The sequence below is a fragment of the Fukomys damarensis genome, unplaced genomic scaffold (genome assembly GCF_012274545.1).
Source record: "Fukomys damarensis isolate Sample0158 unplaced genomic scaffold, DMR_v1.0_HiC HiC_scaffold_32, whole genome shotgun sequence".
NCBI lineage: Eukaryota > Metazoa > Chordata > Mammalia > Rodentia > Bathyergidae > Fukomys > Fukomys damarensis.
In genome coordinates, this window is record NW_022900944.1 from 17,435,027 (window position 1) to 17,451,925 (window position 16,899).

Consider the following 16,899-nt stretch of genomic DNA (forward strand, 5'->3'; position numbering starts at 1 on the left):
GGGGTCCCCGGCCACTCCGCGCCCGCTGGGGCTTGACGGGCGTCTGGGAGGAGGCGCAACTTGCTCCCCGGTCGGTGCACCGGCGTTCATACAAGGAGGAACAGGGATCGGGCGCTCGCGAGGCCACGGCGATGGGTGCCCAGGGCTCGGGTCCTCTCTTAGGTGGGAACAGTGATCGGCTTTGGGTGATAGAAACAGCCCTTGTGTCCGGCCACTCCGCGCCCGCTGGGGCTTGACGGGCGTCTGGGAGGAGGCGCAACTTGCTCCCCGGTCGGTGCACCGGCGTTCATACAAGGAGGAACAGGGATCGGGCGCTCGCGAGGCCACGGCGATGGGTGCCCAGGGCTCGGGTCCTCTCTTAGGTGGGAACAGTGATCGGCTTTGGGTGATAGAAACAGCCCTTGTGTAGTGGTTTTACCCTCCTTGAATAAAAGGGAGAAAGAGGGTTTCCACATTTTAAAATACATGTGCTTTTTTGCCCTACTCTTCTTTCTCCGTCCTCCCTCTTCCCCACAGCGTTTTATTATATCTCGAACTCTTCCCGGCTTTTAGCGAACAGGTTTGTCCTGGCCATGAATGTGACAACATAATCCAGGTAGAATGGAAGCCGAGGGTCTCGTTCTGGCTTCCTAATGTGTGGTCCTGTTAGAACCGGCACAGAACAAAACAGCTCTTGGATCTGTTACAATGTTGGAAGTGAAGGGCAATATTAGTTTCTGCTTCTTCCATTCTCTGAATTGAAGACAGATTTTAATAATGCAGGACCACGACTCTTTTCAGGGCTGCAGTTCAAAGGGTAGGCAAATGTGGACGTATAAACTCCACGGTAGCAGTTAATAAGCTGACCTACTTCAAGTTTTCTATTTCAAGAATGAATTGTTGGGCTCGTATATGTGATATATGCAGATCAAAGAATTGTACCGTTTCAGCTCTCGTGTTTTAAATCCTAAACTTTTTCTTGCTTGTCTCCTGGAGACCCTGATTCCCAGACTCACTGTAGTCGTCATCTCATAATGAACTATAAATGTGTTTAATCTTTGAGGCATAAACATAGAAATTTAAATGATGTGTCCTTTATTTATACATTTTTAGATAAGTGTTTTTGCAAGCCCCCAAATTGGAAGCTAACAAGCTGGACATAGTAAATAAAAGAGTGAAGTTTTGCTAACAATGAAAATTGACAGATGTTAGGATATTGAGTGAGCATACTAAAGTATTTGAAAAGTGCCTGTGTATTATCTGCCATTCGCCAAATGCAATCTTGGATTTTTAAAATTAGCTTTACAATATCTTGATAGCAGTTTCTTAATTTATGTATTTCTCATCAGGTCCCTTCTATAAACTGCTTTAGGAAGGAGATGATTTGCTCCGTGGAGTGATTTTTGGGCATGAGCATTATAATGGCCTGTCTTTAGCCCTGTTACAGAGCTACCAAGGCCATGTGTATGATGACCTTTTGCTCAGATTGCCTGCTTTGTGCTTGTTGAGAGGGAAGGCACTGCTCTATGCTTTGTCTCCCCAGTGGTCCACACCTCTGCAGTACAGCAGCCACAGTTACAGGGCAGCTGGGAGTCAGGGAGAGGAAAGGCCCCTTGGTCTCTGTAATCTTAGCCATTTTGTGTCACACAGTCTGACCACTTGGGATCGCTTCAGTAGCCAGTTAAGCAAGACAAACGCTGATGAGATAATGTGATACCTGGCAGTCTTCCCCTTCCTGAGAAAAATCGACAGCACTCTGCAGCAGTACTACAGCAGTGATTAGGTTCTTGTGAGGCCCAAATGAGATTTGTGCTAAATCCCTCAAACAGGCTACAAACCCAGGTGTTACTGCGTCTGGCTGTGAGTTTGTGAGAGTCCACAGAGAGACAAGACCAAGGTGTGTAATAAGTCTTTTCCTATCTTAAGGATAAAACAAAAGTGTGCCCCTACTTATCTCTAAACTTTTATTTCCAGAGCCTACGGGGTCATATATATTTATAATTTTTTTCTGCATTATTGTTCTAATTACTTTCAGTCTAGCTCATAAATGATTGGAACATTAGCAGGTTATCACCAGATATAATTTCCTGATGTGTTTGGACTTTTAAAAATGGCTTGTGGTGAGTCTTAATTTTAAGAGATTTTTAGGGCAGTTAAAATGATATTTTGAAATGATAATGGAATTTTTGGTAATTACCCCAAAATTCACCCTCCCACTGCCCCAAGTCAAAGAAGGTCTGGTAGGTTGGGCTTGCAGCTCCTTTACCAAGTAAGGAAGGAACAATTTCCTTTTTAACACCTACAATAGATCAGTGCTGTCCAATAGAATTTTCCGCAGTGATGGCAATGTCCTGTAATCTGTTACCATAGCCGAGTGTCACATGTGGCTACTGAACACTTGCAACATGGCTGGTGCAACTGAGGAGATGAATTGTAAATTTTATGTAGGTTTAATTAATTTAAATGGCCACATGGGGTTAGCGTCTCCCCTACTGCACAATGCCCCTCTAAATTCCCTCCACCCATTTCCTGTAGCACTGGACGGCAATTATCCCTTAATTAGAAGGAAATAGAAAATGGCCTTAACAGTTTTGGGAACTGAGATTTGACTCAGTTATCCTGCTCTATGAAAAGCACTTACTCTGAAGAAGATACTTTATGCTGGTGTTCAATTCTGCTCTCTAAACCTGGCGTTTCCCTTTCTGATTTCCATGTCTGCAAAAATAAGCATTACCTGGGTGGTTTGGCTCCTTAGCCTGCTATGGTTTGGGTCTAAGTGTCCCCGCCCCAAAGCCTCATGGGGTCATTGGTGGCTTTTTCAGAGGTGGCTGGATCTAGAGTGTGTGATGCTGGGATTAAGGGTGTGTGATTACTAAACCTCTACACTGATTGGTTTGACACCACCCTAATCCCAGTAGTCTAGATGGGGTAAAAAGGTCAAAAAGATGCTGTTGCTTTGCTACTTTCTGTCTACTATGAACTGTTGCCCTCTGCCAAGCCACCTTGCCTTGGAGCCAGCCGACTATAGACTGAAACCTCTACAAACTGAGCTAAATAAACCTTTCCCCCTTTAATTTTGAGTGTCGGGTGTTTTGTCTCAGCAACAAGAGAAGAGTAAGACAGCCTCATGTTCATGAATCTGAGTGTTATTTTCTCTTTTGTGCACTGTAGAGATCGCTTATTATTAAAGTTGGTTACTGCACTTTTCCATTTTTCAAGGTGGGGAAGGGAGATTGGGAGAAAGTAGGAAGCGGCTGATTGCTCAGCTGCAGACAGTGCTCCCCTCATCCACAGCCTCATCTGACAGCCGCAGAGACCTTGTGAAAAGCCAAGCACCTGGGCTCAGGGACAGCCAAAGGTATTTTCCTTGCTTTTCTGGGCTCTCTTGCCTGGTTTCTTTCTCTTGAGTCTCAAACCCAGTTCCTCTTGCTCAGCCGAGCCTGTGAGTTACCAAATCCACTTTAAAACATAACTGCCGTTATTTTTAGTAAAACTATTGAAATGGAATTTGATATAGTATCTACCATATTGTTTGCATTTTTAGATAAATATGCTTTGAGGAAGGCAAGTGTTTTGACCATGCAGAGGGACTCATTTTAAATGAGACCGTTTCACAGGACACTGCCTGTCGTGTTTCTTGGGTGATGACTCTCGGCACCCGGCAGGGAAGATCAGATGCCTCTCCAGGGCACAGTTCAGGTCCTGGAGGTTCTCCTCCCCTAGGAGGGACTATGCCTCAGTCATTTAGAAATTTGTCAAATGTGTCTGCCATACTAATTAAGATACGGGTTAAGGTTACCCTGATATTGTCTTTGCCTTAAAGGTATTCATGTTTTTAGGGTAACTTTTCCCAAATTACTCTCCACACCACAAGGTGAAGGGGGCTTGAATGAATTTAGGAAACACTCCATAAGTTTTCATAGTATGGTAAGGCCTCAGAAGTGAAGTGGGTATATTTATCTTTTTATCTTTGTTGGTATTTTCCAAAAATTTCTTCATACAATACCATAGTACTTATCAGACTGCAGGTCTTGGGTCTTGAAATCAACTTAACAGGGTAGGGTCAGTATTTTTCTTATGAAACAGAATGTACAATAGAAGTGGTTTCTGTGTGGTTTCTCTTAATGAGGGCTATTAGTGTTTCGTGACATTTTCGGTTCCTCCATGTATAGCAGAAAGCTACAGGGCGATGGACAGTTGTGCTTATGAGCACTAAAGAAACGGCCTCCTGACTTAAATCCTGACTGCACACCTTGGTCTGTACACAGGCAGCATGATATGTACATGTTCATTAGCTGTGTTATGTTATATGTGTATGTATGTACCAGGGCATCGCCTGTGAAACTAGGCTGGGACCCACTTGGGAAACATAGAATTAAGACCGGTAATGGCCGGTAGTTAGTGGTGCTGACCAACTGCTCTGTGCTCAGTGCCCTCATATATTACTGTTTCTCACAGCTGCCCTTGGATTTAGGTATTGCTGTTATTCTGCAGGACTACATCCCAGGTGTAGTGGAGGCAGAACCTGAAGGAAAGCAGATCACAGGACAGGTCACATGTTCAGCCATCCCACATCAAATTTTGCAACGTGATAGCATCACACAGATGGGGTCTTGCAAGCTTGTGACGCTCAGACCTTGCACAGTATTGCCCAAGTGCAGAAATAAGCTGACAGCACCTCTGTTCTGTGTAATATGACACCCGGCAGGTGAGAGGAGAGTCATTGCACATTGACTGGAACAGAGCTTGCTGCTGTAGCTCAGTCTCTGTGGGCTCCTGTACTTGGGAAGGCGGCCTGGCACCCAAAGAAACCTGAATGGCCCGGAGCCCAGAGACTAGCTGTGCCTGCCGTGGTGTCTTCCTTCCCTCCTAGCCACTCCCTAACTTCTGCACTCTGGTTTGTAGCAAAGAGTGACAAGGGCTCCAAGAGATAATGCTGTACCTCCTAGTCCCCATTTTTTATTGAATTATTTGCCTTTTCAAAATTACTTCCTGTCTTTAATTGGCCCATGACATATCTTAATAAGGCAAATTAGAACTAATAGCTAGGAGTCTAGCTCAGTGGAAGGTTACTTGCTAGCATTCATGTGGCTCTGGGTTTGATCCTCAAGATCAGCACCATGGCCACCACCAACAAAATGAAATGAATGAATGAATTAATTAATTAATTAATTTACAAATAACAATACTGCCGTAAGAATTTAATATGAAATGAAATGTCTTAAAATTGAAGCTGGACATCTTCCCCCACCCTATCCCCACTGCAATCTAGAAAGTAAAACGAATTTCATTTTGGAAGTTGGTTTCAGTTTTTCTTTAAAGGTCAAACTCAATACAAGTGATCCCTTATCCTCCGCCAGGTAGATTGGAAGAGGTCACAGTTTGCTGTTGCACTTATTTTCCTTCTCTAAAAACCCCAGAGGCTGTCTGACACACTGAAAATCCTTTAGATACTCGGATGTTGGCCAAGGTTACAAAGTCTTCCATCGCTTTGGACACTGTGCGGCATCAGAGAGGTGAGGGGAACTGTCACTGAGAAGCATGGAAAATCGTGAAATACTTTTAGACAACTGTAGATAAGGCTTAACAAGTAATTGTGCTTAACTATGGCAGTAAAGGAAATGAGCCTACAGTTTAAATGGTGTTATTTAACTCTGAAGCAATTATGAGTTATAATGATAACTAAATGTAAACATAAATGTCTTCAAAAATGACATAGCCTTCCTATTCATCAAACATTTTGTTTTTAACAAAGTAGATTTCTGGAGGTTTTTTAATGTTTATGATGACTTAGCTGCCAAAGAAATGGCATGAATTGGGAGTTTAAAACATAAATTAAAACTGACTGCGTCAGCTCGAATGCTATATTTGCTATATTTTTAAAAACTGTGCTAGTTAATAAAAGTCTTTTAAATTATTTTTCAGCTATTAATTCATGAGTAGCAAGATACTGATTTAAAATGTTGGTATCCCTGTAAAACCATCCAAATAGAAATATTACTGTAGAAGGAACATTTGTAAATAAAATTAAAAGAAATTGATGATGTAACCGTTCTGGAGTTGGTACTGGAACTGTATGACCTAGAATTTCTAAATTCTGGTTTCACTGAAACTAAAGTATCTTTACATAGAAATATAATAGCTAAAATACACCCAGCTGCAGTAGGAGGGGTACTACATGAAAGGATACAATGCTCCTTCCTTTAGGGTATTCTAACATCACAGTACCCTCAACCTCAAAAGTGTGATATTTTGAAAAAACTTCAAGTCTTATCAATGATAGACAGTGTTCAAAAGTACCATATTTATCTCCTTGTGATTTTTGGCAACTGATACAGTTGTTCCTGAGAAGGCTGATTATCTCTCCTGTGACATTTTTATTGAGGTTTTTCCATTTAATTTTAGCTTATATGTGGCATAAAATGGATCTATATGAAAAGGAATAGGTTGGAACTTCACACTGAAATTTTGGTTGCATGTAAAAGGTAAAGACAGAAATTTTCCATGAACTGACTTGCAGAAATGATACAGTTATGACCAAATAGGGACACGCAGGATCTGTTATGATGAGGCCACTGACCCAGAATGGTGTCCACTTAAGAACCACAAGCACGGGGCTGGGGATTTAGCTCAGTGGCATGCTTGCCTTGCAAGTGCAAGGTCCTGAGTTCAATCCCCAAGACCAACGAAACAAAACAAAAAGAACCATAAGCACAGTTGTTAAAAAATGTCACTCTTGAGCTGACCATGATGACACATGCAGGTAATCCCAGCACTCAAGCCTGAAGCAGGAGGATTGCCGTGAGTTCTTGTCCAGCCTGAGCTACATAGAAAGATCCTGTCTCAAGGAAAAAAAAAAAAAAAGGACAGAAAAGTTGCTCTTTATGAACTCTTGGTCAGTATTTTTGAGTCCTACAATAGTCTTGGGCTCAGTTTAACTTTTTTCTCATTGTTACTTCCTTCTTATTCATAATACAGGCTTTAACTCATTTTTTCACATGGGAAGTTAAAGATGATTGTTCTGCATGGTAACTGCTCCCCTACTGAGCATCTGAGAGCTAGAAAAAGCCTTTGGAAGTCACACAATTTATTTCATAAAGTCTTGGCATGACTGCACACATCGCAGAAGGATTGGACTCCATCCGGCTTTTAGTTTATGAATATTTTACATTCCTTCTACAGAGTGTTTAGCCAGGCAGACTTACCCTGACTCTGATGTTAAACCTCAAGGCTCACTTCAGCTTCATCTGGCTCCAGGTTGACCTGCTTGTTGCATATTTATCTTCTTTTCCCCCTAAATCACTGTGCAGAAATTATATCATGCACTTTTCTCAGTCTTGGGGCATGTGATTGTCTAGGGCAGGGGTTGGCAAATCCACATTTTGGCCACATCCTGTTTACTTATTACATGTGACTGCTCTACGCCATCACCAAGAGCCGAGTAAGGGGGCCAGAGACCACCTGGCCCTTAGAGCTGACATCATCTACTCTCTGGCTCCTTATGGACTGAATTTTTAGGTTTGATTACTTCAAATTGTGCTAGCCTTGGGTGGATGTTGGACAGAGCAGTTGTAGAATGAACAAGATGGTGTAGTTTCTCCAGTCCAGTGAACTGTGTGATTTGTGTCCTTCCACTGTTTGTGGCCCTACAAACAAACACCGGCCCTTGCACATGGCAGGCTTGGCTGCCCAGTGAAGGTCTGGATGAGCTGCTACCTTGGACAGCACCACAAACCCACCGGAGTGGCAGGCAAGGCAGGAGCAGAGATTTCCATCCTTGCTGCACTTTACAGTTACCTGAAGGGTTGTGGAAATGGAGCTGCAGCCTAGAGCAGTTAAATCAGAATTTGTGGGGATGGGAAAGGACCCAAACAGCAGACTTGAGTGTTAAGTACTGGGAGTTGAACCAGGGCCTTTGCACTGAGCTACACCCCCAGCCCTTTTTATTTTATTTTTTACTTTGAGATAAGTTCTCACTGAGTCACTAAGTTGCCCAGGCTGGGCTTAAACTTGTGATCTTCCTGCCTCAGCTTTTCAGAGAGCTGGGAGTATAGATGTGCACCTTCACCAGCAGACTTTTTAAAAAGCTCCCAGCTGACTCTGTTGTGCTCCCCTGGCTGGGTAGCTTCCCGGCTAGACAATGTCATTCTGGACTGGCATCACAGGTGGCCACTGGGCATACGTGGACACATGCGGCCATGGGACCCTGACTGAAGCTGGAAGACTTTGGCTTCTCTTTGGTGTTAGGGATTGAGCCAGTTTCCCATTTGGTTGCTGTAGCAACAAGGGCCCACTTACCCAGTGGGGCCAAAATGCTAATTTGTGTGTTACAGAAAAGGAGAAATTACAGGCTCCTCCAGCTCATATGTCCAGTGCTTTCCAGCAAACACTTAGGGGTGCCGAAAAGTGTCTGTGAGAAGCCTCACTTGTTTGGTGTAGTGAGGTAACAGAGCTGTGCACAGTTCTCAGAGTGGGGTAGTTTAATAACAGAATCCTGGGGTACATGGGGGCACTAAGAAGGGGGAGCAGCCAGGCTGGATGGGACCTGGCCTCTCCAGAGGCGGTGACAGCGAGCCGAGCCTTGTGGGATCAGGAGAAATCATGTGCGGAAGGGGAAAGTGATTGAACAAAGAGGCGATACCGCCTGCAGTGGCGCCCTGGCTGAAATGTCCCCCAGAACGTGAGCGTCACACGAGGACTCTCTCCTACCTGCTTTATTTTTTTGATTAGTGCATGTCATACATAATTACATTCGTCTTGGGGAATTGGTACATACACACACTGCACGTTGATTGTTTGTAATTCCCTATTTCCCTTCTCCTCCCAGCCCTTCTGTCTCTCTCCCCTTCCCATCTCCACAAAGTCTACCTCCCCGTTTCCTACCACCTCAGTTTATTTTGCTCTTTGAATTATTTATATTTGGGTCTCTCATATAAGAAACAGTGTTATGGTCACAATTTTCATCCATTTTCCTAAAAAAAAACTCACATCTGTCCTTCTTTATGGCAGAGTAGTACTCCACTGTGTAGAAAAACCCATTTTCTTCATTTATTTATCTGTTGATGGGCACGTAGGCTGCTTCCATAATTTAACAATCATGAGCTTCTAGGTACTTTAGCAGGCTTTGTGAGACGTCCTGATTCCGACCACCCTTTACTATTTTTTTCACTCATTCCTGTGCCCAACAAGTGTGCCTCTGAGGTGTGACTGTGTGCAGACACGATAGGGGTGCAGCTTCAGTGAGTGGGCGGGGAATAAGGTGCGTGGTGATTCTGCCCAGAGAAAGCTTTACGTCTGTCAGAGACGAGGGCGCACAGTAAACAAGGAGATATCCCAGTGGACGGGATGATACATGTGCTGTGAGGAAGGACCAGGGTCATGGTGAGGAGTCTGGGTCTTGGAGAATGTGCTTTGCAGTAGGGCCCATGCTGCAGTTTGGGGGCCACTGTGGTTCAGAGGGGCCTGGTGCCCAGAGCAGAGGCTGGGGAAGCAGGTGCAAGACTTACCTGAGGCCCCCATTCCATGACTGCCGCCCCTGGCAAGGACAATGTAATGATCTCAAAATAGTTTACAAACAAGTATTGTTGAACAGAAATTAAATGTTGAACGATGCTGGTGAACTCTGGTCCTCGGCCTTGGTCAGGTGGGCTGGAGCTGGCCCCCTCTTGTGTTGGGCTCACACATGGCACACAGGGCCCTGGCAGCTCCCTGTGATCAAACCTCTCTGCCTGAAATCCGCCTCTTTGCCAGGCTGGGAGAGGAGCTACCTAGAGGCAGGGAGGCCGCTGTCATCAGTTCGGGTCCCACGGAAGTGGTGAGCTGCTTACACTCAGTGTGCTTGGCCCCGCTCAAGATGCTTTGGAGGAATAGAAGAGGAGAGGAAAGATCTGCTCCTGGCACGGGCCTAGGTTCCTCATTCAAGCACAGGGTAGGCAGAGACAATTCATGGTCCTCTCTGAATGTGATGGTGCCGGCTACACCTGGGCCATAAGGGGCAGTGGACATCATGTTCAAACAGTGGTTCACACCAGGTAGCTGAAACAATTGTCCGGGCCTGGTAAGACAAACCTTACAGGGAGTATAGTTCCATAGTTGGAGCGACACTCTTATGTAGCGAAGGAGGGAGGAAAGATGAAATACAGGTTGTTTTGTTTTGTTTTTTGAAGCAGGGTCTCACTGTGTAGTTCAGGCTGACCTTGAACTCATTATATTTTCCAGGCTGTCCTTGAACTCACTGCAGTCCTCCTGCTTCAGCCTCCTAAGTGCTGGGATTGCAGGTGTGTGCCATCACACCTGGTGAAGTATAGTACGATTACTGTGGAACTGAATTGATCAGGGCCACCTCCAACTTCTTGGCCCACAAGGGTTTCTCTGGGTTTTCCTGAGAAGTAGCGGGATGTGAAAGGTTTCCCCCAAATATATTAAATAATTTTGGCACAAATATTTCCTGGTGACAGGGCGGTTCACGTTTGAAGTGATGTGTTTTTCTCCCATTGGACCAATGTGTGCTTTATTGGCATAGGTAGTGTATGTGACTGTACCTCAGAGTCACGGCCTCTAACTTGACATTTTCTACTTATAAGATCAGACTCTGTATAAGTTTGTCTAGACTAGATAATCCTAGTTTTGATATTGGTGGGTTTTTTTATTTTTTTTTCAGCTTTAATTGAGTTTATTGGTACATTTTAGGGATACAGTACAGTTACATTCATTGTTGGGATCTTGTACCTCTACATGACAAGTCTTGATTCTCATTTTTTCCCCTTACCCCTGCCCTCCCTTCACCCCCTCCTCCCCTCCCCATCTACAAACATTTTATTTTCATCTTTTCATTCTCTCACATTTTTTCTTTTCCCTTTTTACTCTTCCCCTATCCATCCCACCTTCCCTGCACCTTTAGCTCCTTTCTTCCCATTTCTAAATGTCAGTAATCTTATTAGAATCTTATGCATTGTTGCAGATTATTCACACCAGGGAAATTATTTGGTATTTACACATGTGTGACTTATTTATTTCACTTAGGAGTATATCTTCAATATGTATCCATTTTCCTATGAATGAATCTATATTCTCATTCTTTATGGCTGAGAAATATTCCATTTTATAGTGGGTTTTTTTAAACTTTAACTTTTGGTTAATGGGCCTGAAAAAGAAGTAACATTACCCGGAGTAGGCATTAGGCTTGCAGATGTCATATTAGCGTTTAAGTCTCAGCTTGATCACCTTCCATACTGGCTGTGTGCTTGGATAAGTTATTTTGCCAGGGTTAGAGTTTCTAGTTTTCCTCACTAAGTGTGGATTTACTCAGCTGTCTCACTCTGTAGACTTAGGTCCTTGAGGACAGGGATCATGGGCTCATCCATTATGTGGAAATTTAGTGTGTGGGATGGGACCCAGCAGGTAAGGATGCTAAATATTCCCGAACAAATGGGCATCATCTTGGCCACTTCCTGGGTTGTTGGGAGGAGCGGGTGGGATGCATAACGGTACAGTGTCAAGCGCACAGGTCCTGAGTTAGACACCTGGTACCAATCGGGCTCTGGCGTTCCCAGCACTGTGGCACTGGGCGTCCATGGGCGTGGATGATAGGACCTGTGTCCCTGCCTGTGGAGAGGGTGAGGTGCTCTCACTCCTGGGCGGTGCTGTGTTCACAAGGTCACCGCAACAGCACGGGAGGGGATCGCTTTGCTGCTCCCACCCTACAAACGTTTATTTCGCAGGACCTGCCTGCAGTACTGTAGCCCCCCATCTGCGGCTGATGTACCAGGACCCCCGTGGAGGAGCCCTGGAAACAAGACAGCACCAAACCATGTAGGGAAAACAGCATGGTGTATGTTTTCCTGTATGTACGTGCCTATAATCGTTTAACTTGTAAATTAGGCACAGTAAGATATGAACAACTAATACTACTTAAAGAACAATTATAGCAATATCTATAATAGGTGTTATTTAAAATCTACGAACTGCTTGTTTCTGGAATTTTCCACTACTATTCTCAGACCATGGACGGCTGTGGGTGGCTAGGACGGCAGGGAGCGCAGTGATGGGTAAGCGGCGGTGAGCCCTCTCCGCTTCACGTTTCCAAAAGCCAGCCAGTGTGGTTTTCACCTGGACCCATCCAGTGACCCAGGTGACCCCGTGAGGCAAAGGAGAAGGTGCCCAGCAGGTCCCACGCATGGCCAAGAATTCGCCCGCGTGGTAGGTCTGTAGGATGGTGTCAGTAATCGTGACATCCCAGAGAACACTGTGAAGTTTCCAGGTCAGCTTCTCCGACTCCTGCCTGTATCATCTTCCCGCTCTCTACCTTAAGGTCTCACCCACCGGGGCCCTCGCGCGGCTTCTTACTCTCCTTAGATCTAAGCTGCTGGTCTCCGCATGCAAGGCCAGGCACAAGCCGAGCCCACATTTTATTCCAGGTCCTCGCTCGTGGGCCTGTCCTGACCACTCACCTGGCCCATCCTGTCTCCTCACCAGTGCAGTTCTTGCCCGGAATGCCATCCCCGGCTTTGTGGTATCCGACGTAGGACGGGTCAACTGCGGGTGCGCAGTGTGCGTTCTGCCAGGTGGGCATTGCTCTTTCCCGGCTGGCCTGGCAGTGGGCTCGGTCCAGCGGTGCTGGGCGGCGCTGAGGAGCGGTGTGGTCACACAGATCACCGGTACCCTGCCGCGGACTCCTAAGGCTAGTGGACTAGGTGCACTGTTGACTCACAGTATTTTAAATTTACAAAGGATTTGTCAGAACGCTGCCCCACCATTAACTTGAGGAGCGCCTTTTCATTTGCCCGGTTTTAAAAATTGTATTTTTATTAACACATATTTGTACTACGTTTACATTCCTTGTACGGAGTCAGCTCATGGACATGATGCACCCTAATTCCTTTTATTTATCCCCTGTTGCCCTCCCCTCTTCCACCATCTCTTAGTTCCCTTCCATTTGAGAAATTTATCTCTCTACATCCTACTTCCTTTTCTTTTGCATTTTATTTATAATTTGGGTTTCTCATATAAGAGAAACTGCATAGGCCCAGGGATTCAGTTCAGTGGTTCCACTGCCTGCCTTGCAAGCCGTTGGTCCAGAGAAACCGTGTAATATATAGCCTATTGTGTCTGGTTTATTTCACTTAGCAGTGTGGACTCCAGATAACTCCATGGTCCTTCAGATGACCCAAGTTCATCCTTCTTTGTGGCAGAGTAGTACTCCACTGTGGGTAAATTTGCTTTATGCATTCATCTGTTGATGGCCATGTAGGCTGCTTCTAAGATTTAGTGATTTTGAATTATTTGCTACAAACATAGGTTTGTATCATGTATCCCTGTAATATGATGTTGCCCATGGCTTGAAAGTCCATTTTTCCCACCATAAACCCTACCTTTTCCTGAACATGTAACTGGCTTCTTCCTATCTTTTTGCATTTAATTATATTTAATGGAGAGATTTATTAGATGCCACCTTTAAAGTATCTTCTTATTATAAAGACTCAGATGATTAATATGATATGAAAATTGTCATAAGCTTAGGCTTTCCAAGTAGGCATTTGAGAAAATTGTGCTTGTTTCGTATCTATACTACAACATAGTTTTTCTCCTGGCCAATGTGATGCTGCGACACTGCACATAAATAAAGTCCCAGAGTCCGGCCGTACATGACAAAATAATGTCACAGGGCACATTACCAGGACCGCAGCCCGCGAGCCTCGACTTTGACATGCTGGGGCTGTCCCGCCTCAGCGGGTCCTCACTTCCTCATCCTTCAGGAGCTGCAGGCAGACTGTGGAACTGAGAGCCAGAGCCTCACAATCATGCGAGTGCCTAGTGAGAGTCCCTTGAATGTGGACATACGGTGCTTATTTTCGGCTCCTCTTTGATGCAGGCTGATTTGTCCCTGTCGGTGGAGTTCTTGCACTAATGCGGCCCATTTTTATGCCGCAACAAGATTGTATTAAATTTAAGACATAATGAAATACAATTTTGCTGCTCAAATACACGGTGCATTTATCATTCTTACCAACATCACCTTCCTCCCTCCCTCTTCCCTTCGTTTTCTTGTCTCCTTTCATCCCGGGTATGTAAAAGGAGGAGAGTGGAGTGAACCAGGAGCTCTGTAGCTGTGTGGGTCAATGAAACGCTGCCTCCTCTATGAAATTATAGCCCAGCGTAGCGTGCATGAGCAACTGCGGGCCAATTGTACTATGAGATTCAAGTGAATGGGGCTTAAGTTCAACGTAAGCAACTATCTGGGGAAATGCAGAGAAGTGGAAGCTTACAGAGTATAAAGCTTGTTTCACAATCGTATTTATTGCACTCCTAGTATTTGTCAAACACTGTGCTAGGCGATACTTATGTGACTGCATCCTCTAAAAATGTTTGAGGTAGGTCAATTCATGTGCTTTTCAAAACTAAATCAATTAGAATGCACTATAGTTATACAAATGGCCTAAAGTCAGTCCGCTGGAATTCAAATCAGCCGGTCCTAGAAGAATAAGTTTAAGAGATTTATTGTTTATCATGGTGATGTGAGCTAATAATATATTGGATACTTGAAAATTGCTAAGAGTGTATTTTAAGTTGATCTCACTTGAAAAAGCAGTATGTGTGGCAATCCAAATGCTAGTTAGCTTGCCTTGGACATTTTATATCAAAATATCACACTCACGCTCTAAATGTATATCCATTTTATTTGTCAGTTAAAAACAACACACAACATCCAGTGCCTGCTTCACAAGCACAAGGGCCTGAGTTTGATCCCTGGTACCCCCCCAAAAAAAATACATACACAATAAAAAACCAACCTGTATTTATGTCAATATATAGTTTAATGTGTAATCAAAAAATTTTCAGTGGCTATTTCTTTTAAATAACCACAAAGCTTTACTGAAGTTTGCATTTCCCTAGAGGAAATCAGCCATGATAAAACAGAATAAAGTGCAAAATCAGTAGTAGCAATAATACTGGGAGAAAGACACCTTTTAAGAAAATACCTTTTGGTTCTTAATCCTCCTGAGTAATGAATCGCTAATTAAAAGAACATGTTTCTGCCACCTGCCTTGCTAGCACAAGGACCTGAGTTCAATCCCTGGTACCAAAAAAAAAAAAGAAAGAAAGAACATGTAACAGGGCCGGGGATTTAGTTCAGTGGTTCCACCGCCTATATCACAAGCACAAGAACCCAAGTTCGATCCCTGGTACCCAAAAACAAACAAACAAAAAGAACATGTAATGACACCAAATGACTTATTTGGAGAATCTCCCAATAAAACTTTCTTCAAGATTATTAAATAGGGTCTGTTCAGTTTTTATTTTTTATCATTAACACGTTTGCAGTACATAATGATTAAATTCATTGTGTGGAGTCGGCTCATGTACATAACACATCTCAATTCTTTATTTCGTCTCCTTTCCCTGTCCTCCCTCCCACCACCCTCCATCTCTTGATCCTCTCCTCATTTGAAAAAGATCTCCCTGCTTCCTGTTACCTATGTCTTATTTTTTCTTTATTTCTATTTTGAATTCTTCATATAAGAGGAACCAGGCAGTATTTAAGCTTGTGGTTTATTTCACTTAACCTAATGGTCTCAAGGTGCATCCATTTTCCTACAAATGCCTCAAGTTCTTCCTTCTTATGGCAGAGTAGTACTCCATTGTGTGCAAATACCACATTTTCTTTATCCATACATCTGTTGATGGACCTACAGGCTGAGCCCAAGATTTAGCTGAAATGAATTGTGCTGGTATAAACATGGACATGCGTGTGTCCCTGTAATATGATGTCTTTAACTCTTTTGGAAGGATAACTAGTAGGGGAATATCTGGGTCAAATGAAGTTTTGCTATATCTAGTTTTACTAGATATATCAGTACGGAATTGCCATACTGATTTCCATAGTGGTAGTGTTAGTTTACATTCCCATCAACAAGGTAAAAGGGTTCCTTTTTCTCTGCAGCATTGGGTATTGGTTGATTTCTCAATGAATCGAATCTTATGCATATGGATAGCCAACTTTTTAAGCACCATGTATTAAAGAGGCTTTCTTTATCAGTATATGTTGTTGGCTTTGTCAAAGATCAGATAGATGAATGTGCGTGGGCTTTTTCTGCTTCCTCTAGGGATCTACATGTCTATTTTTTTCTTTTATTGAGTTTATTGGTACATTTTAGGTATAAAGTACAATTACATTCATTATTGGGATCGTGTACCTTTACATGACAGGTCTTGATTCTCATTTTTTTCCCCTTGTCCATGCTCTCCCTTCACCCCCTTACATGTCTATTTTTTGAGCCAGTACCATGCTGTTTTTAATCACTGTAGCTTAGTAATATAACTTCAAGTAAAGGACTGTGATACCTGTTATTCCCTGGTTCCATATGAATTTTAGAGTTATTTTCTGTTGATCTGTGAGAAATACTGTTGGTATTTTGATTGGAATTGTGTTGAATCTGCATAACAGTTTTGAAAGTATGGCCATTTTTACTATAATGGGATATTTTTTCATTTTCTGATGTCTTCATTGATCTCCTTTTTCCGAGTACTTTCACTTCCTGGGTTAGTTGAATTCCAAAGTGTTTAAATCTTTTTATGAAATTGGTATTGTTTTCCTAATTTCTTTCTCAGTGAGTTGGTATAGAGGAATGCTATTGATTTCATTTGTTTTTTGTGTATCCTGCTACATTGATGAATTTGGTTATTAATTCTAGGCATCTTTTGGTGGAATTTTTTGGGTCTTCTACATAGAGGATCATGTCATATACAAATAATGATAATTTGACATCTTCCTTTTGAATAGACCTCACTTTTATTTCTTTCTCTTCCCTGATTGCTCTGATTCATGCTTCCAGGACTGTGTTGTATGTACCAAAATGGTGACAGTGGACATCTTTGTGTTGTTCCTGATTTTAGAAGGAAAGCTTTCAGCTTATATATATA

The 16,899-nt window shown here is 43.4% G+C and overlaps 1 protein-coding gene across 1 annotated transcript in view; it reads left to right on the forward strand.

Moving 5' to 3' along the window:
• The first annotated feature begins 3,317 nt into the window (after positions 1–3,317).
• Tmem150c (transmembrane protein 150C) overlaps positions 3,318–16,899 on the forward strand; it is a 57,641-nt gene continuing 44,059 nt past the window's right edge. Inside the window, exon 1 of the mRNA XM_033757869.1 lies at positions 3,318–3,337. The gene's annotated coding sequence lies outside the window, so the exon portion shown is untranslated. The remainder of the gene's footprint in view (positions 3,338–16,899) is intronic.